Source organism: Juglans microcarpa x Juglans regia, chromosome 7S (assembly GCF_004785595.1).
Source record: "Juglans microcarpa x Juglans regia isolate MS1-56 chromosome 7S, Jm3101_v1.0, whole genome shotgun sequence".
Lineage (NCBI taxonomy): Eukaryota > Viridiplantae > Streptophyta > Magnoliopsida > Fagales > Juglandaceae > Juglans > Juglans microcarpa x Juglans regia.
In genome coordinates, this window is record NC_054607.1 from 13202483 (window position 1) to 13224282 (window position 21800).

At 38.4% G+C, this 21800-nt stretch overlaps 1 long non-coding RNA gene across 1 annotated transcript in view; it reads right to left on the reverse strand.

Annotated features, from left to right (window-relative positions):
- The window catches only part of LOC121240223, a 70506-nt gene extending 53725 nt beyond the window's left edge, over positions 1-16781 (reverse strand). Inside the window, exons 1-2 of the long non-coding RNA XR_005935493.1 lie at positions 16553-16781; positions 16370-16452 (exon numbers count right to left, since the gene is read on the reverse strand). This is a non-coding gene — a long non-coding RNA (uncharacterized LOC121240223). The remainder of the gene's footprint in view (positions 1-16369; positions 16453-16552) is intronic.
- Between the last annotated feature and the right edge of the window lie 5019 nt (positions 16782-21800).

Genomic DNA, 21800 nt, shown 5'->3' on the forward strand with positions numbered 1-21800 from the left:
TATTAACTTATGTGATGACCCGAGCTTGCCTAAGTTTGGCCCATAGAATTTATTTTTAATTGCCTTTAGCATTTTAAGAGCCTTAGTTATTTTTGGAAGGCCTTAGAGTCTTTGATTTAATAACTTGAACTCAAGAGGAGAGTGGCCCTACAATGCCTTGTAATTTTCGGCCCTATTTAGAAACCCAGGCCCAATGGTTTTAGGTTCATGACCCAAACCTTAGTCACTAGTGTCATGTGTCATGTGTCATGTGTCATGTGTCATGCATGTGTTACACTATGAATCTGGCCTTGTTAGTGGGCAAAAGGGGAGAGAGAAGTGTAGGGAAGCACCAAAAGGTGGCTTGCACGCCCACCCTAGAGGATCTGCCACTTGTCAACATGTTGAAAACCATCTAGAAGAATCAAGAGACAAAAGGAACCTAGGAAGACTAAAAGATTTTTGGCCAACCCATTTTCCACACGCCTAGACCATAGTTTTGTCTTTATTTCAAGTTCCAAGGTAGATTTTCTTAGAAAATGAAGCCTAGAGAAGTGGAATGAAGTTTTTCAAGAAAATATGCATGAAAAACCAAAGGGGGCACATGGAATTTCAGATTTTGTCAGACTTTGCCAAGTGTCAAGCATGTATTAAACTTCTAGAAGATTAGATGAAGGGACTCTTGTAGCAAAGGACAAATATGCCCCTAGAATTTCGACTATCACATTTCCAATGCACATCTTCACTTGCCACTTGTCACTTAAGTTATCTTTAGACCAATGGCACACGAGGAGTCACCTAGGGAAGGAGGATTAGGAGATGAAGCATCAACTTGGGAAGTGAAAAGAGAGAGTGGACGGCTAGGGCATGGCACATGCCTATGTCATGTGTCACTCATGCAAAGTTTATCTCTTGCGAAAAGGAAGAGACTTGGAGTTGTTTTACTTCTTTGCCCTAATGTACAATGCACTTAGTTAGGAATTGGAAGGGGTATAGATGGAAGAGATGGATTCGGCAAAGGGAAGACCCACATGCCACCCAATAGCTTTTTACCTTCCCAACGCAATCCAAAGGTGGGGAACACCAATGGTCATTTTCGGCTAGAGAATAAGGAAGAGGGAAAAGTCACTTGTCTTGCATGCAATGGACTTGAAGCATCCAATAAGGGATTGAGGAAAGTTCTATAAAAAGGGAAGAGAGCCACACGCCCAAGACTTTCTTCTTGGTCATTTTTCGAGTTTTGCATGTGTTCTCATCTTCTCCACATTCTTCTCACACCTTCATTTGAAGATTCTTTCACTTTCTCACACTTTCTTTCCAACCAAATAAGGAGGATTCATTTTCAAGAGAGGATTTCGCCACCATCAAGGATAGACAAGGTAAGTGTAACATCCGAGCCCAACACAAAACTCGTGCTCGATTTTTTTTATATAGAGGAAAAGCCTATTTGAGTTTTTGCGAGTATATTTGGAAATAGGTTATGGGTCCAATTTTTTTATATTGTTGGAATATGAAATTTTATTAGGCTTGATATTTAGGTTTAATTCAATTATTATTTTATTGAACGAACAAGTGGACTTTTTTTACTTTTGGTATCGAGCCGGCATAGTTATGGAACAAATTAGACTAGTTTGGACATAAGTCAAGGCCCAAATACTTTTTAGCGAGCCCTAAGCCAAACCAATGAGATCTCGCCATGCACGCTACTTCCTATCTTTTTTTTTTTTTTAGGGTTTCAACAACCTATTTACGCATCATCACATGCACGGAGAACCTCCCTCAACTACAACTAGGGTTACACTGGACGTCAGTTTTCTCCACGGCATGCACATTCCTATCCCTACGACAGTCACGACAGTTTTTCTACCATTTGTTTCTCTAGGGTTTTTTATCAGTTTCTTTCCATATATATATGTGTTACACACTTCACACACACGGCACAACCCCTCAAGCACATAGTGATCATCTTCAACCTAAGTTAAAGTGCCACCGCCTGAGTTGCAGTGAAGCAACACCACCTCCACAACGCTGCCTTTCACCACTGCACCCAATAAACCACACAACCTGCACTTCTACACCAAAGAAGCCCCTGTTTTTTACTCCCAAAAACAGAGTAAGCCACTTCCACGTCGACTGCCCCTTTTCCTCCACACCTACACCGCACGGGCCCTTGTTTGTGCTCCTCAAAATATTTTCAAACGATGCTAGTGATAGAAGCCGCCACCCATCGTCCCGACTGCTCACCGTAAGCTATAAGCCGTAAGACGTAAGCCGCTGTCTCTTCTTCTCTCACATTATCTCCCTCTCTCATCATTTTCTCTCTCACCCAGTGCCCTACCGCCGCACTCACCACCGCCAACCTCAGCCAGCTCCCTACACCGTCGCACGTTCCCTTCCCTCAAGGTGAGCCTCTGCCACGTAAACCTTACTTCACGTATTATGAGTTTGTTTTCAAATAACAAATTTTCTACTGAAGCTTATCGTGTAGCTAGTCAAGCATATATTAATTGAGATGAAGTTACATTATTACCCTTCGAGTACAAGTTGTATTAGTGTGTTTTAAACTTTTAATATGTATTAGTGGACTCTATTTTATTTATGTTTACATAAATCTTTTAAGCAATTTAAATTGTTATTAAGAAAATATTTCTTTCAAAAGTAAACAATAATGATGTAATTTTATTTTTAAACATTTTAGATATGATCTAGTTTATTAAATAAAAGTTGTTTAATTTAAAATATTTTGGTATAATTATATGATCTAGTATTAAATTTTGTAGTTTGATTACACTAGTTTAAAAGTTAGGATTTAATGTTTTAGTTAGAGTTATTAAGTGGACACTGATGAATTTAGAGAGTAATGGTATTTTGGAGTTAAGAGAAATTTTAGATTTTGAGGAATTAAAATAGGTTATTTTAGAAACTTAGGCTTAAATATCAAAATACGTGATTGATTGAAAGTTTACTGGAATTATGTGATTATTTTATAGGTAACGATTGATTTTTGTTCAGTACCGCTGTAGAGAAATTCTAATAAGCTAAGAAGTTCAGATAAGTGAGGTTCCTATGCTAGACTTTGCATAAAATAAAAATGAACTGTGGTTGATTTATGAAAATGTGCATGATATATTTGTTTTTGAAAAGAAATGTAAAAATAACCTTAGTTATTTGCTCTGCATTGTTCATGAGATCCGTAAGAAAGAGAAGAATATTTTTGTCATGACGTGTAGATATGAGCTAGTTTTTGTGCATTTTGTTTCTGATCTGGAAAAGAGCGAATATGAGTCTTTCTTTTTGAAAGTGTTGTCTTCATGAAATAAAGATGTTCTGATGCATGAGATCTAAAAGTTTTGTTGTGAATAAATGAAGATGTTTTGATTCTGTTTATTTCAAACATGTGGAATTATCTGAAATTGTTCAATATTTGGTTTTTTATATGACGTGGCATCTGTAAACCCTAGGCATGAGATTCTGATTATGTATTATGATTAAATTCTGATTCTGATGATTTTTTTATGTTCTGATAAGGCTTAACCACGAGTTATAATAATAGATACGACCCTTCCATGGGTTATTATTGTGGTTTATAACCCTACTACGGGGGTTAAACATGGTATACAACTCAACCACAAGTGATAATAGTGAATACGGCCCAGCCACGGGTAATAATAGTGGCATACGACCCAACCACGGGTGATAATAGTGGATACGGGCCATGGTGGTTTATAACCCTACCAATGTAATGTTCTAATTGATGAAGATGAGGTTTCAGATTTTGATATGCCAAAGGATTTTTGAATAAGAATGTTTTTCTGAAAGTTTCGCTCTAATATTTTTGTAACATGTTTTGATATTTGCATTCTGAAAGTAAATGTTTCTGTTTCTGCATTTTGAAGGTAAACATTTTGTTTTGCATTTTGAATTCTGAAAATACTCATGTTTACATACTAGTATATGTTCTCTGCTTACTGAGTTCTTGATAACTCACCCCTTATCTCCAAATATTTTTTAGATAATTTTGATGGATCAGCTGGAGAACAAGAGTAGGAAATTTTAACAAGGTGTAATGATCATAGTGGAATAAGTGTATGAGGGTACAAGTTTATTGGAGAATCTTATTTAATAGGTTTATGATTTTATGTTATTTGATATTTGGAGTCCTAAATATTTCTAAATATTTTTGGAGTTTTTAAATTATCTCATTAAGGTATTTATTTGGTGTCCTGACAGAGGAACATATATTTTTTGTTTGGATAAATGATTTTTACTTGTTGGGAATATTGGAGTACTTAAATATGTTATGTAAGTTGGATTTAGGTTACAAGAGATAACTCTCCAGACCTTCGAGGACGGGATGTTATAGTAAAGATCGGTTTTCTCTAGTCTTACATGCACAAGTCATCTTCTCAACTCAAAATGAGGTTCAAATCTCATAAGGATTTCAAGAATGGTAAAATACACAGACTTCTATCCATTTTTTTCGAAAAAAGTTTTAGGATTTTCAAGGAACTCTTGAAGCTGAATGGTGGGGGATGCATACCCTCTATGTTTTCAACCACCACGTGTGGACTTTCTTGTTTCAAGTTTTGTTTTGCTACATGAGTGGAATGAATGGGTTTTTTACCTAAAAACCCTAAAGGCCGAATGGTTTAAGATCAAGTGATGCCCTAGAAACCCTCAGATACTCAAGAACACGAAATAGGATTTTTCTAGACACTTTCTAATGAAGCACATTCGGATTTACAGCATGCTAGTATTTCCTTACGTGGATCTTTGGTAAGTATACACTCAACTTACTCTTGGTTAATACTTGTATATATTTGTGTAAATCTTTTCATTGATATATTTGCTTTCGTGGATCTTTGGTAAGTATACACTCAACTTACTCTTGGTTAATACTTGTATATATTTGTGTAAATCTTTTCATTGATATATTTGCTTTGTTTGCTCTCTCTTATTTGTTTGTTTGGATATACTTATGTAATCTTGGAATATGAATATTACACGAATGGTATGATTCGGTTTAAGATGAAAATGGCAAGAATGTTTTTAGCATGTTTCAGTTCTAAGGAAAACATTGTGGTTGATTTGTGTTACTTGATGATTCGACTATACATGTCTTAGAAGTTTCGAATCATGGCCAAATACCATAATTTAATGTTTCATTTCATTATGCTTTGATTTCTAAGCAAATATGTTTGAAGAAGAACAATGTTCAAGTGACTATTTTTCATGTTTTTGCACCTACATATTTCAACCAAGGCCCTTTTTCATAGTTTCATGTATGTGTTTTGATATCTCATGTTATTAATGTTATCGTGCATGAATTGAACATTTTATGCATGGTTATTTCATGCACGGCATTTCATGTATCATATGTCAAGTGTAAGTACGTATGTCTTAAGTCTCATGTCATGTGCATTTGGAGAAAGTGTTTCTAAAAAGTGTTTTCAAAGAAAAGAGTTTGTAAGTTTTATCATGACCACAAGTGCTACGGTAGGGGAATGTCCTAGTGGGACTCCTCCGTCCACTTTGGAGTGCTTAAGAATAGAGTGGTAACCCCTAAATCGACAAAGTATCGTTGACGAGCCTCGAATGAATTCTTTTCAAAGAATGCCGAAGCGAGGAAGCGCCTAACGCTAGTGGGTGCATAAGGCATATAACCCGATGAAGTAAGGTCAGATTAATATGAATCTCTATTTATGATGTAACACCTCGTATTTCAGTGTATTTTTACTGAAGGGTTATTTTTGATTGTTCAAAAATTTATCCTCTTATTTTAAAATTGGTTAGATTTTTAGTAAGTTTATTTCTATGATTTTAATTTGGTGAAAATTATTTTTATGTGCTTTCCAAATATTTATTTATTCTTATGCATTTAAATTGCTTTTAATATTTAAATTAATTACTGTGGCATTTAATTATTTCAATTTGACTTTACCATTACGTTTAAATTATTTTGTTTAACTTGTGGTTTTAAAATCATCTCCGTTGGATCATTTTTGTGACCCAAGTTATGAGAATTGGACCTCATTTCTTTTCCCTCCATTTTTCTTTCCTTCCTTTTTCTTTTCTTTCTTTTCTTTTTTCTTCTTTATTTTTCTCCTTCCCGCGCGCAACTCCCTATCCCTCCCTCTCTCTCCGTCCGTTCTTCCTCACCGCCCAGCCCGCCGCCGTGCGCGACACCGCCCGGCCGACCAGCTCCCTCTCCCTCCGGCGACCTCACCCCCCAAATCTCAGCCCCTACCTCGCCGCCGGTAGCCCACACGCACCCCACGAAGCCGCGGGCCACCTTCACGCCAGCGCCGCCGTGAGCCGGCGGTGGCCTTCACCGCCCAGCCCGCTAGCTTCCCCAGCCGCCGGCGACCTCACCCCACCAACCTCACCTCCATCCGTGCCGCCGTTAATCACCAGTAGCCCTTCGAAGCCGCGGCACTCTTTCCGCCGTTGCGCCGCCGTCGCACCACCATTGGCCACCATCTTCCTACCACTTCATCCCCGACCTCTTGGCAATCCATTGGACCCAACCCCAGCTCCGATCCGTCACCGGTGAAGCTCCACCATCTACATTTCCGATTTGGGCATTTTGGTCTTCTACCGCCCATTTCGCCGCCACCCACGGCAAACCACCACCACCATTTGCTTCACCGACCTCCCTAGGCCCTACCCTACCATTTTTGGGTCTTCGTTTGTCCTCGTTGAAAAGTGGGTATCTGTGACCCACGGCCACAGTGTATTTTACACTATGGTGTTGCTCAGACATCACCACTTGCAACTTCGTGATCCTTCGGAAATTGTTATATTGCACTGTAAGTATTTTCATTAAAGAATTTTCGTGATTTAAATATATTTTTGCACTAACACATATTATCTGTGAATTGGTTTGTTTTGCCGGACTGAGTCCGAGGAATTTCGGGGGTCGGATGGATTGTGGACGGAGTTGTGTGTTTGTTTGCATTGTGAATTGTGGTTGTTGGTTATGACTTGTTCACGTACATCGCATATTGCATGCATGATCATGTTTGTAAAGAAAACTGGGTTTTCACATGATTGCATACATGTTCATGTGTTTATTGGAATTGGATTTTCATGTGAGTAAAAGGAAAAGAGACTGTAGGGATGGTGGTAAGCAGGGATGGTGGTAGAGTCCCGCCTGTGATTCCCGCCTACAGTGCTCTGTTAAGTACTCATTGTGTGTAAAGGAACTGTAGGGATGGTGGTAGAGTCCCGCCTGTGATTCCCGCCTACGGTGCACGCGATAGGGATGGTGGTAAGCAGGGATGGTGGTTGTGTCCCGCCTGTGATTCCCGCCTACGGTGCACGCGGTAGGGATGGTGGTAAGCAGGGACGGTGGTAGAGTCCCGCCTGCGATTCCCGCCTACAGTGTCCGATAAATGGATTGTTTGTGTGAATCATTTTATGGGAAAATGTTTTACGGATATTTTGGGCCAAAATGGGATTTTTGGCGTGTGTTGGAAATAATCATTTTTCACGGAAAAAATGGTATTTTATGGCTAAATGTATTTTGCTATATTGTTGGTTGCATTAATGTATTTTTACCCCGAGAGTTGTTTGGTTTATACTTACCTGTGGTACCATTTTTATGGTATCGCAGATTTTGATGCAGATGATGATGACGAGCCTTAGCTTGGCTCCCTTGGAGGAGTGATCTGGGATTGCTCCTGTTTAGTGAGTTATGTTTTTATCAATTTATGTATTTACCTTTTGTATTATATTTGGGATGACTGTATATTTTTAAAGATAAATTGTGTTGAATATTTGTATTTAAATTTCTGGTACTTAGTTGACTTATTTATATTATCCACTGCGACTTTTATTGTGCACCTTTGCATGTTGCACACACACTTGAGCACATTTTGTTGGGATGCGTGACCGTGCTGTCACCATCCTGACGTCACGATTCCCTTGTTTTTTGTACGTGGGAGTCAGGGCGTCACATATGACGTATTCATCACGATACACGGACCGTTGATAGTGCAGTAACTAGTAGGAACACACATTGGAAAGGGGAATCATGTTATGTTCACCCTCTGAAAAAGGATAAGAGCTCATAAGATATGGATCAATTGATGAAAATCTCGTGATAAGATAAGGATCACTTGATGAAAATCTCGTGATATGATAAGGATCACTCAATGTAATCTTGTGATATGTTCTGATAAGGCAAACTCTGATTAAGATCAACATGAATAAGAAAGTTAAGAAGTTTTTCTGAAAAACGAAAGTCTCTATTATAAGTCTTTTGAAAATGGTCAAATCATATGTCAAGTACATGTCCATACATGCATTTCATGATGTACCTCTTATATGCTTGTGCTATCTATTGTATATTGTGTGATTACTTGCTGAGATTTCTTGAAATCTCATTGTTGTAGTTTCCACTACCATTCCCCAACCGAAATGGTAGAAGTTGTTACAGGTACCCCGGACTCCCAAGAAACATGAACCTAGATGGTTCCTTGATAGAGGACGAGTATATTGTTAGGCTCGTCATAACTATACTGCCAACGCATTAAACACACGACTAAGCTTCTCAGGGAGATCCTAACTAGCATTAATGAGACCGAGATCGATGCTATGATCTATCAACTATCTAAGAATCTGAAATTTTGGTGGAATATGGATCATATGTCTACTTATCTAAAGCGAGCCTCGAAAGCCTTGATTGACGCAAAGGCAACATCAAAGGACTTATGTTTGACACCGCCAGAGCCTCAGCAATCCCATGAGATCTTCTAGTGTCTGTCTCCTGATGGGATAGCAGTTATGAAGAAAACGAGAACCTAAGTTGTTTTGTGGAAAAAAAAAAAAAAAGGAACTTATAGTTTAGATCTCAACTTTTGAGGAACAATGTTTTGAGGATGTCTAGTGTTTTGGGAGATTTAAACTATACTCTATGCTTTGGGATGCTATATCTTTTTAATACATGTTTATGGTTTTTGGACAATATTGGAATATTATGTTAATACGGTGTCATGTGCTTTGCAATTGCTTGTCGCATTGCTTAGATCACCAGACTTTTACTATTTTTCTATTGCTATGTTATTGCATACTACTAGTGTACTTAGATGCATAGCATATTATCTGTCATATACGAGGGGTTTGTAGCCTTGTGTTACATGTCCCGGCATTTCAATCACCGTCCAATCCCAAGCGGGGGCTGAGGGTGCCATAGAGCATGATATCAGAGCAATTACGTCTCTGGGTAAACGCACACATTGTCCTAGGAATGCATGGTACCTTTAACTAGGTTTGACATTTGTAGTTGTAGGCTTGGATCTTATAGATATAGGCTTGAATCTAGAGGAAGAAGAAGATATGCCGTAAGATCACAAGTTCAAGAAAAGAAAGGTTATCTTTCTCTAAAGAAGAGACTGACCCATGCTGGTTTTGTGCATTTTCAAGAGAAGAAAATCATGGTTCAAAACCGACGCGAGAACACTTCTCCAAGAGGTGGGGATCACAAAACTAGAAATCCTCACTGGAAAGGGGACAGGCTATAGCAGAAGCGATTCGCCAGATGACTGAGGTGGTACGTAATTAGATGGAACAAGGACAAAACACTAGACAAGTACCGCCCATAGGGGAACATGGATGTACTTACAAGAAGTTCATGGTATATAGATATCTGAATTTCTTTGGAATGGAAGGACCTTTAAAGACTAACAAATGGCTTATGGATCTAGAAAGAACTTTCAAAGTTAGTGGATGCTCGGAAGAGCAGAAGGTCCAGTACGCGGGTCACATGCTTCAAGGAGAAGCTAGAATCTGGCAGGACACCAAACGGCAACTTTTGGCCTGAGAATTGAAAAATTTGACTGCACTCACATTGGATCAATTTAAGACGGAGTTTGATAATCGTTTCCTCCCAAAAAGGCCCAAGCAGCAAAAGGTTTTGGAGTTTGCAAATTTGACCCAAGGGAATATAACGATTGGTCAGTACATTGCTCATTTTATGGAGATGGGGAGGTTCGCACCTCATTTGATCAGTATCTAGAGAATGCAAGCAAGGAAGTTCCAAGACGATTTGCAACCTCGTATCTGAAACCAAGTAGCATGTCTACAGATAGAAAATTTCCAAGAATTAGTCAATGTAGCTTCGATAGATGAGGCGGAGCAACGTAGACTAATTGCACAGACTCAAACGGATAGGAAAAGAGGATTTCCTTACTCGCCAGGAGGTAGTACGTGGAAACAAAAGGCCCCTGTAACTCCAAGCAAAGGAAAAGGTGTGGTAGTCGGAAATGCAACAATCGTCACTCAACCACCTTATCCCCGATAAGGGAAAAGGCACTGTGGAGAGTGTCATATGGCCACTGGAGCATGTTTCAGATGTGGTCAAACCAGCCGCATGATCCAGGATTGTCTGCAGATTACGCATGAAGGAGCGTCAACGCCAAGAGTTAAACCCAAGACTGCTCTGAAAGCCAAGGTTTATGCTATTACGCCAGGAGAGGTAAACCTAGAAGCTGATGAGACGATAGATGCGGGAGTGATTACTAGTAACATTTCCAACTTTGCCTTAATTCATGGATAGCTTGTGTTTGGAAATCTTAAGTAATTATAGTTACCTCTTTAGGTAAAGTTAGAATGAAGCAGTGTGTGCTTTGTTTGATTCTGGAGTATCAAGATCTTTTATCTCTAGTAGATGTGTGCGACAGTGTGAGCTCTAGGCTGAGGCAATGTCTCAAAAAGTTTTAGTAGCTATTCCAGACGGGAAAGTAATTGGCTGCACAAGTGTAGTTAAGAATTGCTCGGTGGAAATCGTAAAATTAGTTTTGACTGCAAATTTGATTGTCTTTCATTTGATGGAATTCGACTTAATCCTAGGAATGGACTGTTGTCAAGGCATTATGCCAAGATAGACTGTCGAAGGCGGGAAATAGTATTCGATCTACCTTTTCAAGAAAGGATCTGCTATATGAGTGAGATTGTTCGACTTGATCTATCTGTGGTAACAACTGAACAAGTCAAGAAGGGTTTGATGAACGGGGACATCATTTATCTAGTAATGATGACAAACATGACAGAAGAAGTTAAAGAAATCCAAGGAATTCTTGTGATTGAGGATTTTCGCCGATGAACTACCTGGATTACCCCCAAATCGAGAGATGAAATTTGCAATTGAGTTGGAACCAACCACAGCCCCAATGCTTAAGGCACCCTACCGAATGGGCCTAGCAGAGTTGAAAGAGCTTAAGGTGCAAATCGAAAAGCTTCTAGCGAAGGGTTTTATCAGACCTAGCTCATCGCCGTGGGGAGCACCAGCCTTGTTTGTCAAAAAGAAAGATGGGACTCTTAGGATGTGTATTGATTATAGGGATTTGAACAAGATGATTGTCAAGAATAAATATCCTTTGCCAAGGATAGACGATCTACTAGATCCTCGCAATTTTCTCAAAAATTGATCTACGATCTGGATATCACCAACTCAGAATCAGGGAGCAAGACATATATAAGACTGCTTTTCAAACTCGTTATGGACACTTCGAGTTCCTAGTTATGCCTTTTGGATTGACGAATGCCCTTGCAGCATTTATGGAACTAATGAATCGGATTTTTCAACAATACTTAGACAGTTTCGTAGTAGTGTTCATAGATGACATTTTAATCTACTCCCATGATGAGGAGGAGCATAAGAGGCACTTGAGGATTGTACTAGAGGCAGTGCAGGAACATCAGCTATATGCCAAACTTAGTAAGTGTGAGTTTTGACTCTACAAAGTGAAATTTTTAAGACATGTCATTTCTAGTAAAGGAGTGGCAATGGACCCAACTAAGAATAACGCTGTAACAGAGTGGCAAAGGCCAACTAATGCCCATGAAGTACGTAGTTTTCTTGGTTTAGCAAGATACTGCCGAAGGTTTGTATAAGGGTTTTCTAGACTTTCTAACCCTTTAACAGCACTTACAAGAAAGGATGCTAGATATGTTTGGACCGAATAGTGTGAGAAGAGTTTTCAAGAGTTGAAGAATAGGTTGACTTCGGCCCCAGTATTAGCACTACTAGAACCTCACAAGCCCTACATGGTCTACAGTGATTCCTCTAAGATGGGTTTGGGATGTGTTCTAATGCAAGAAGGAAGAGTCATCACTTATGCTTCGCGACAGCTCAAGGATCATGAACATAACTATCCTACCCACGACTTGGAATTGATAGCAATAGTTTTTGCACTAAAGATTTGTAGGCAATATTTGTACAAAGAGAAATGCGAAGTCTACACAGACCACAAAAGTCTCAAGTACCTGTTCAGTCAAAAAAATCTGAATATGAGGCAACGAAGATGGGTGGAAACCATTAGTGATTATCAGTGTGAGATCAAATATCATCCCAGCAAGGCTAACGTTGTAGCAAACGCACTTAGCCTCAAGGCTAAAGTAGACTTGACATCTGTCTTAGCAAGATTAAGGAATCTAATGATTGGAGATCCATCGTGAGATGCTATTTTTGTAGTAGTACAAGAGTTTATATCCGTGATTGAAGAAATTCTGGAAGGTCAGCGTAAGGATGAAAAACTAGAAAAGCTCTGACAGAAGATTTTGAAATCAGAACGACCGCAACATTTCTCTATTGGAAGGAATGAGATGCTCTTTTATAAGGAGAGGAAAGTGATTCCAAACATTGTTGAGCTGAAGGAAAAGATACTAAAGGAAGCTCATTGCAACCCTTACACAGCGCACCCTGGCAATACAAAGATGTATCAAGATTTGAAAGGTCAGTTCTGGTGGGACGGAATTAAGAAGGAAGTTGTTGAGTTTGTGGCAAAATACTCTATTTGCCAATTGATAAAAGTTGAACACCAAAGGTCGGCAGGTGATCTACAGTCATTGCCTATCCTGGAGTGGAAATGGGAAGATGTGTCAATGGACTTCGTAATAGGTTTACCAAGGACGTCGTCAGGAAAGGATTCAATATAGGTTATAGTCGACCAACTGACTAAGAGTGCACATTTTATACCCATAGCTAACATGGATTCTATGGAAAAATTCTCCCGAGTTTATGTTAGGAAATCCTCCGACTACATGGTGTACCTAAAACCATAGTATTAGACTGAAATACCCGTTTTACTTCGCGATTTTGGCAGAGCTTGCAAACGATGTTAGGCACTTGTCTGAATTTTAGCAGCACATCACCCTGAAACGGATGGACAGATGGAACGTACAATCCAAACTTTGGAAGACATGTTGCGAGCATGTGTTATGGAGATATGTGGTGATTGGGAAAGTCACCTACCTTTGGTGGAATTTGCCTACAATAATAGTTTTCAAGCTACCATTTAGATGGCACCCTACGAGGTATTATATGGAAGAAAATATGCAAATCCTTGTTGTATTGGGATGAAGTGGAAGAAAGGAAAATACTAGGACCCAAGTATTTACAAGAAGTTCAAAAACAAGTGACCATGATCCAAGAAAGAATGAAGGCAGCCAAGAACAGTCAGAAGAGCTATGCCAATAACCGATGGAGCAATCTGGAGTTTGTAGTAGGAGATTGGGTATACCTCAAAGTATCACCCATGAAGGGAGTCATACGTTTCGGTAAAAAGGGAAAGTTGAGTCCCCGATTCATAGGACCTTATGAGGTAATCGAAAGAGTTGGTCCAGTAGCTTACAGTTTGGATTTGCGGGTAGAGATGCAGCTAATACATAATGTGTTTCATGTGTCAACCTTAAAGAAGAGCTTTGGAGAAAGACGGCCAGTACTATCACAACCCCGCCCCGGGAAGGGCGGGATCGCGACGTACGTGCCTGTTCTTTTCTTTCTTTCCTTTTCATCACTTTTCTTTTTCAAATAACATACGATCGACATGGACATGATACATGTGCACTCTAAATCTTTGATCTAATAAAAGGAACACCTAATGGACATTTTATTCGAATATTCATCCATAAGAGACTCTCAGAGTCCATCCCAACATAAAATGTCTATACATAAACATGACCTATCATTAGTAACATAACTGTTCTAGTTAGGGAAGGTTCTAAGCGTCTGCCTCTCTCTCTCTGCAGTAATGCCTTACTCCCCAGCCTTTGCGTCATTACCTGGACGTTTAAGACATTTAAAACAAAATGAGTCAAATACTTAGTAAGTAGTACACCATGCAGTGAACATATGAAGCATCTATTCTTTTCTTTTGAAAACATGCATACATAAACATTTTTGCTAATTCTTAACAATGCTTTCATGCATAACAGTTTAAGGAATAAGCCATATTTTCATGTATAAACATTTCTTAGAAATAACTTTAATTTACGTTTCACTTTCTTTGACCGGTACACACTATTAGACCTCATATGTTAGGGTTAGCGGTCTTCCTTTTGACCTGGATTCTGCCCGTGGCCACATGTTGGAAATCCATTTTCAGTCAGGAGGCAGCACAAGGTGTACTATCAGTACTACTTACCCGGCATTGCAATCTGCCCATTCCTTTGGTACCCTTTTCATTCATATGGCCGTTACATAGTTTCATACATTAAAGCATTCATTCATTCAGTCCTTTCTTTCATTCATTCATGTCAGTCCTTTCAATCCAATTCATTTAATAGTTCATTCATGGAAAACGTCATTTAAAAGCATGAACTTAACATCATCTTTTCATTTAATAGTACATTCATGAAGAAACATCATTTTAAAAGTATGAGCTTAAACATCATTTTTCATGACATCCATAAAGTGTCAGTTCATAGGAACAATTTAACATCAGTTAATAGGAACAATTTAACATCAGTTCATAGGGACATCTTAAAACGTTCATTCACGTCATTTAAAGCATCAGCTCATAGGGGCATTTTAAAACATTCTTCGCATCATTTGAAGTATCAGTTCATAGGGACATTCTAAAACTCGTTTAAAGCATCACTTGAAGCATATAGCATGAAACATTCATTACCCTTCCTTTGCAATCAAAACATTTTCATCATCTTTCTTACATCGATACACATGCATTTTTATGAAAAAGATACATTTTCATGCCATACTACATATAGGAATAATCAATGAGTTTATTGAGAGAGCATGTATGAAAATCTTATGACTTAGAACCTACGTGCGTGCATTACCGTATACACATACACACAATTATAATTAATAGGGTACTTAACAGGGGCTATCAAGAAAGAGCTTGTACATACTATATTCATTTACTCTTTTATTTAGAAGAACATTTGCAATAAGAGAGAGAGACATTCTTTCATAAAGAGAACTTGGTGTAAGAAGCATGGTCATAGCTACTTACCTCTATGCTCCTCGATACTTCCATCATCAACATTCGTATTCCAATAAATACCATAAGCGTGTTAATACTCATACAATATTCTTTAGCCCTCCCTTTAAAAAGATAAAGCCACGATATTACAATCTAACATCCATCCTATGCTTAGCATTAACCCAAATGACTACTCCTCACCTCGATTTACAAAAGAAATAACTTAAATATTAAGACATGCTAGTTGTCCATGGAAAGGCTATTTTTAAAAGATTATATGAAAAATAGCTAAGAATTCACAGACTTCAAGCAATGTCTTTTTGGTTCAAGCTCACTTTGAGTTGCTGACATTAGGAGATAAAATCTGGAAATTCTCAACAATGGGCTTTGAAATAGATTTAGGCATTTCAAGTTGGCTAAACAAGCTTAGGAAGCATGCCCTTTTAAATCAACTTGTGGTCCATCATTATAAAAATGATAGTTTATCAATATTTTGGACTCTTGGGTTAGGTAGAATTTAATCAAACGAGGGACAACATAAATTGGCTATTTTTACATCAAGACATGGCGTGACATGGAGTTAGGAATACTTGGACAGTTTTGCATATTGTAATACCTCATGAACAATTAATCCCTTATATCTAAACTAACTAAGCTATAACCTATTCACATAAGCAATATATTAATTAGTTTAGATAAAACCTCCCATTAAAATTAAAATAGCATAAAGTATAGCAAAGTTACCCATTAAGAAACTTTTAAACTTTTAAACACTCATGCTTATGATTTACTCACTTAATACCTTTAAAAGCAAGATATAAAATTATAGGACCAAGCAAAACCTTTAAATCAAACCTCTAGCATTCTAAAAATAGACTACCAATCAAATCTCAACACAAGGCACATGATACCAACATATATAATTTAAAAATCACTATAATAATTACCTATAATTAAACCAAGTTTAATAACAACATAGCATTTTCGAAATATAGGAAACTACATAGCAAAATAACTATAATACTATTCGCTTTAGGCCAAAAACAGGGCATACATATTTATTTACAATATAAGAAATTAAACATATCAAGACACAAGCTAAAACAACTTAATGGGCTTCCAAAATCACATTAAAAATATATAAGTCAAATTATGACTTTTACCTTGAACTCTTAGCTTCTTTCAAAATACAAGTGGAGGACCAATTGGTGATAAACCCGTGTAGATGAAGAACAAAGTGATAGCACTGTTTTAACTCCAAAACCGAAACATCAATGGGTAAGGTAATGGTGAAATTCGAAATCCATATGAAAATCATGCTAGGAAGTGAACCAAGAGTTTATTACCTTCAATATTTCATCCTTTGGAAGATAAGATCAAGCTTTGGTTCCAAGCTTTGAAGAAAATATTTTTCTTCTTCCCTTGCCATGGAGTCACAAGCTTGAGGGAGATAAAAAAGCTTGTTTTCTTGAAGATGAAAAGAAAAGAGAAGAAGAAAAGAGGAAGGTGTGCATCGGTTAGCTCTTGGAAAGGAAGATGAAATTTTATTTCTTTTTCTTGGGTGAAGGTCAACGGTTCAAGGGAACGAAGGGGAAATTGGTTTTAATTCTTAACTTTTGTATTGCTTTGGACGATGGGTGGAAGGAAGTAAAGTCAATGGCTTCCTTAGGAAGCTCATGGGTCAAAGGGCTTGATGGCTTGCTTTAGAAGCCGATGGGTGCTAAAGAGAGAAAAAGAATTTGTTCTTCTCTTGGAAGCCAACGTGTAAGGGAAGGAAAAGGGGATTTCAATAGCTTGTTTGGGGAGTTACGGGTTCAAGGGCGAAGAAAAGTCAAAGAGATTTTATCAAACTTGTCGAAAAAGGTAGAGAATGAATGGTGGAGATCAAATGTGGGGAGATATTTCTTTTACCCACCAATCCAATGGTAAAAAGAGTTTGGGCCATTTTCTAAATAAATAAAATTAAAGGGCTTAAGGGAAAATATCTCAAAGTCTTAAAAATAATACCCTTGATTTATTTTAATAAACCATATTTTAAAATAAAACATACTCATCTTAAAATAAAATAATTGGAAGTAATAAAAAATATATTTATCTCAAAATATTTAACTTGAAAAATTAATAAGATGATGTAAGGACCTACGTAGTAGGACTCAGGTATTACAAGTACTAATGGAGCCCGGCGAGATTCGGCTTCAACCCAACTTGTCTTATAAAGAATGGCTAGTACAGATTGTGGATCACAAGGAACAAGAGTTGAGGAATCAGAAGATAAATCTAGTGAAAGTACTCTGGAATAACCCAGATTTTGAAGAAGCAACTTGGGAACAGGAGGATATACTAAGAAGTGAATACCCTCATTTGTTTGTATCTTAGAACTCTTGATGTATGCATGAAATTGTTGTGTGTGTGTGTGTGTGTGTGTGTGTGTGTGTGTTTCGCCCTATGTGAAATTTGTATGTTCCATGTTGTTAGTTTAAACCTGGTAACCTTGTGTCCACCTACCAAACCCTTGGAAAAGGTTACCACCTACCAAACCCTTGGAACAGGGGATGCCACGATCTAGAAGGATGTTTCTTCAATGGCTCAATTGAGAGAATGAAGAGAACGTCGTATTAGAGATCGCCTCAGGAGAAGGCAACAGATGATAGCAAATCAATCAAGACAGATGGAGAAATTTGAGCATCATCGCACTCATGTAATGGATGCAAATCTTGAGGAAAGCTTTATCTTATACGAGCATTACCACATCAGGAGAAGCAACCGTGTTGTGGCTAGAAGGAAGCATAAAGGAGAAATTTGCACAATTTTGATCCAGAGGCAGAATCGAGTCGCACAGCAGAAGAACGCGCAAGTAGGTTTATACCTTGTGAGACCTCAGACACGTCTGCGGATCATATTCGCTTCCATGAAGAGAGTCAACCTATCGAGGATATGGAGCTTGAGATAGAACATAGGTCGAATGAGATGCGGGTTAATATGTACTTTGATTACGATTTGGAAGCAATATTCTACTTTTCACAGGATTTCGTGATAAAAGTGGCAGATGAAGTACCCTCATCATCAACATCATCCAAGAAGTCTACGGCCGCTTATGGAAGAGGTAGTAGCCTGGTATTTCTTCTTACGAATGTTTTGATTGATGGTTACGGTGCCGATTTCGAGGACGAAATCTTTTTCTAACGAGGGGAGGATGTGATGACCTGAACTTGCCTAAGCTTGACCCATAGAATTTATTCTTAATTGCCTTAGCATTTTAAGAGCCTTAGTTATTTTTGGAATGTCTTAGAATCTTTGATTTAGAAACTTTGGCCCAAGAGGGGAGTGGCCCTAGAATGCCTTGTAATTTTTTGTCCTATTTAGAAACCCAGACCCAATGGCTTTAGGTCCATGACCCAAACCTTAGTCACTAGTGCCATATGTCATACATGTGTTGCACTATGAATCTGGTCTTGTCAGTGGGCGAATGGGGAGAGAGAAGTGTAGAGAAACACCAAAAGGTGGTTTGCACGCCTACCCTAGAAGATCTGCCACTTGTCAACATGCTATAAACCTTCCAGAAGAATCAAGGGACAAAAGCAACCTAGGAAGACTAAAGGATTTTTGGCCAACCCATTTCCCACACACCTAGACCGTGGTTTTCTCTTTATTTCAAGTTCCAAGGTAGATTTTCTTGGAAATGAAAGCCTAGGAAAGTGGAAGGAAGTTTTTCTAGAAAAGATGCATGGGAAACCGAAGGGGGCACAGGGGATTTCAAATTTTGTCAGACTTTGCCAAGTATCAAGCATGCATTACGCTTCTAGAAGATTAGATGAAGGAACTCTTGTATCAAAGGACAAATATGCCCCTAGAATTTCGGCTACCACATTTTCAATGCACCTCTTCACTTGCCACTTGTCACTTAAGTTATCTTTAGACCATTGGCACATGAGGAGTCACCTAGGAAAGGAGCATTAGGAGATGAAGCATCAACTTGGGAAGTGGAAAAGAGTAAGTGGACGGCTAGGGCATGGCACATGCCCATGCTATGTGTCACTCATGCAAATTTATCTCTTGCGAAAAGGAAGAGACTTGGAGTTGTTTTACCTCTTTGCCCAAATGTACAATGCACTTAGTTGGGAATTGGAAGGGGCATAGATGGAAGAGATGGATTTGGCTAAGGGAAGACCCACACGCCACCCACAAGCTTTTTACCTTCCCAATGCAATCCAAAGGTGGGGAACACCAAGTGTCATTTCCTGCTAGAGAAGAAGGAAGAGGGAAAAGCCACTTCTCTTACATGCAATGGACTTCAAGCAACCAATGAGGGATAGAGGAAAGTTCTATAAAACGGGAAGAGAGTCACACGCCCAAGACTTTCTTCTTAGTTATTTTTCAAGTTTTGCATCTGTGCTCATCTTTTCCACCTTCTTCTCACACCTTCTCTTGAAGATTCTTACACTTTCTTGCACTTTCTTTCCAACTAAACAAGGAGGATTCATTTTGAAGATAGCATTTCGCCACCATCAAGAATAAATAAGGTAAGGATTGCTTTTCTCTAGTCTTACACACACAAGTCATATTCTCAACTCAAAATGAGGAGGTTCAAATCTCATATGAATTTCGAGAATGGTGAAATACACACACTTCTACCCATTTTTATGAAAGAAAGTTTTAGTGTTTTTAAGAAACGAATGGTGGGGGATGCATATCCTCCATGTTTTCGACCATCGCATGTGTACATTTTTTGTTTCAAGTTTTGTTTTGCTACATGAGTGGAATAAAGGGGTTTTTTACCTAAAAACCCTAAAGACCAAATGGTTTAAGATCAAGTGATGCCTTAGAAATCCTCACACACTCAAGATCACAAAATAGGATTTTTCTAGACACTTTCTAACGAAGCACGTTCGGATTTACAGCTTTCTAGTAATTCCTTACGTGGGTTTTTTATAAGTATACACTCAACTTACTCTTGGTTAATACTTGTATATATTTGTGTAAATCATTTCATTGATATGTTTGCTTGTTTGCTATCTCTTATTTGTTTGTTTAAATATACTTATGTGATCTTGAAATATGAATATTACACGAATGGTATGATTCGGTTTAAGATGAAAATGACAAAAATGTTCTTAGCACGTTTCAGTTGCTAATTAAAATGGTTGAGATTTTCAATGACAGGTGTGATAATGAAATAAAATATATTTTAGAAGAATTTTATTCAAATTTTCTTAACTATCTTTGCAAAATCCAATAAAACACATTATGTAGAGATTTTTCAGAATTTTTCCAAAAACTCTCGAATCTTCACTAATTAAAATGGCTGAGATTTTTAATCACACGTGTAATAATGTAGAAAAATGCTACTTTGTCCACTCTATTTACCCCCCCTCATTTTGACATCTCATGTATTTTACTTTTTTTTATTTTTTTACTTAATAGTTAAGAAAGTGATTATTAGTATATTGATATTTTTAAATTTTATTTAAAAGAAAATTAAATGATAAAAAAATTAGAAAAAAAATAAAAAGATGATTTATAACTAGCGGTATGTTTGAGCGGTCTACTCTGAGCGGCAGAGTAGCACCGCTCAATAATGTAATATTACTCAACAATTAGTAGAATATTGGCTCAAGCGGTTGTGTCTCGCTCGAGCCCATTGTCGCGTGAGACTGGAGTGAACTCACAGGTTGAGTTTCGCTCGAGCCCACTGCCGAGCGCACCTCGAGCGAACTCACGGGTTGAGTTTCGCTCAAGTGCCAGTTCGCTCAAAGTCGAGGGAACTCTCTGTTTCTTGATTTCCTACTCACAGACCAGTTTCCACATGCAACCCAATAATCTCCCACTTGGAGACTAGGTCTAAACATGCTAGCCATTGTTTCCAGTCAAACCCTATCATCTTTGCAGCTCACAGCTCCCGTCTTCAAGCTTGAAGATGCACTGAAGTTGAACCCGACTTCAATCTCCCACGTATATCGCCCTTAGTCAACACATCCATTGGGCGATTCACAACTCCCACTACACTAGGAGTATATGCTCTCGAACCAATCTTGGCAACCTCAGCCAATTTCCCCAGGCTTATATGAGGAACAACAAATCTGACTCCCTTTGGCTTCCTCATATGTTTCGCGCGATCAAACTTGCCTTTTTGCACTCTTGTATTTCCCTGTACATCACCAGACCTTGATGTTAAATACAAAGAGTTAGATCTCTTACCATGCACTAAGACCAATGCACCCTTAGTGACTTCCAAGCTCCTCTAGAGAACACTACTAAATAACCATTGTAATCAAGCTGTCCCAAAAAATAAAGATTTTTCTTCAGATCTAGAATGTGTCTGACTTGCTATAAAGTCCACACACCCTTATTTGGAAGTGTAATGTGCACATCACCCACTCCCATTACATTCAATGCCTCTCCACCAGCTGTATACATCTTCCCAAGATCACCAGCAACATAGTTTTGCATGATCTCTCGATATGAGGTGCCATGGAATGAAGCTCCTGAATCCAACACGAAATCATCAATCGGGTTGTGAACACAAGAGTTAGGGCATCATGTATTTAGCCACTACATTCACAGCATCATCCTTAGCACTTTCTTGATTCCTGTAGT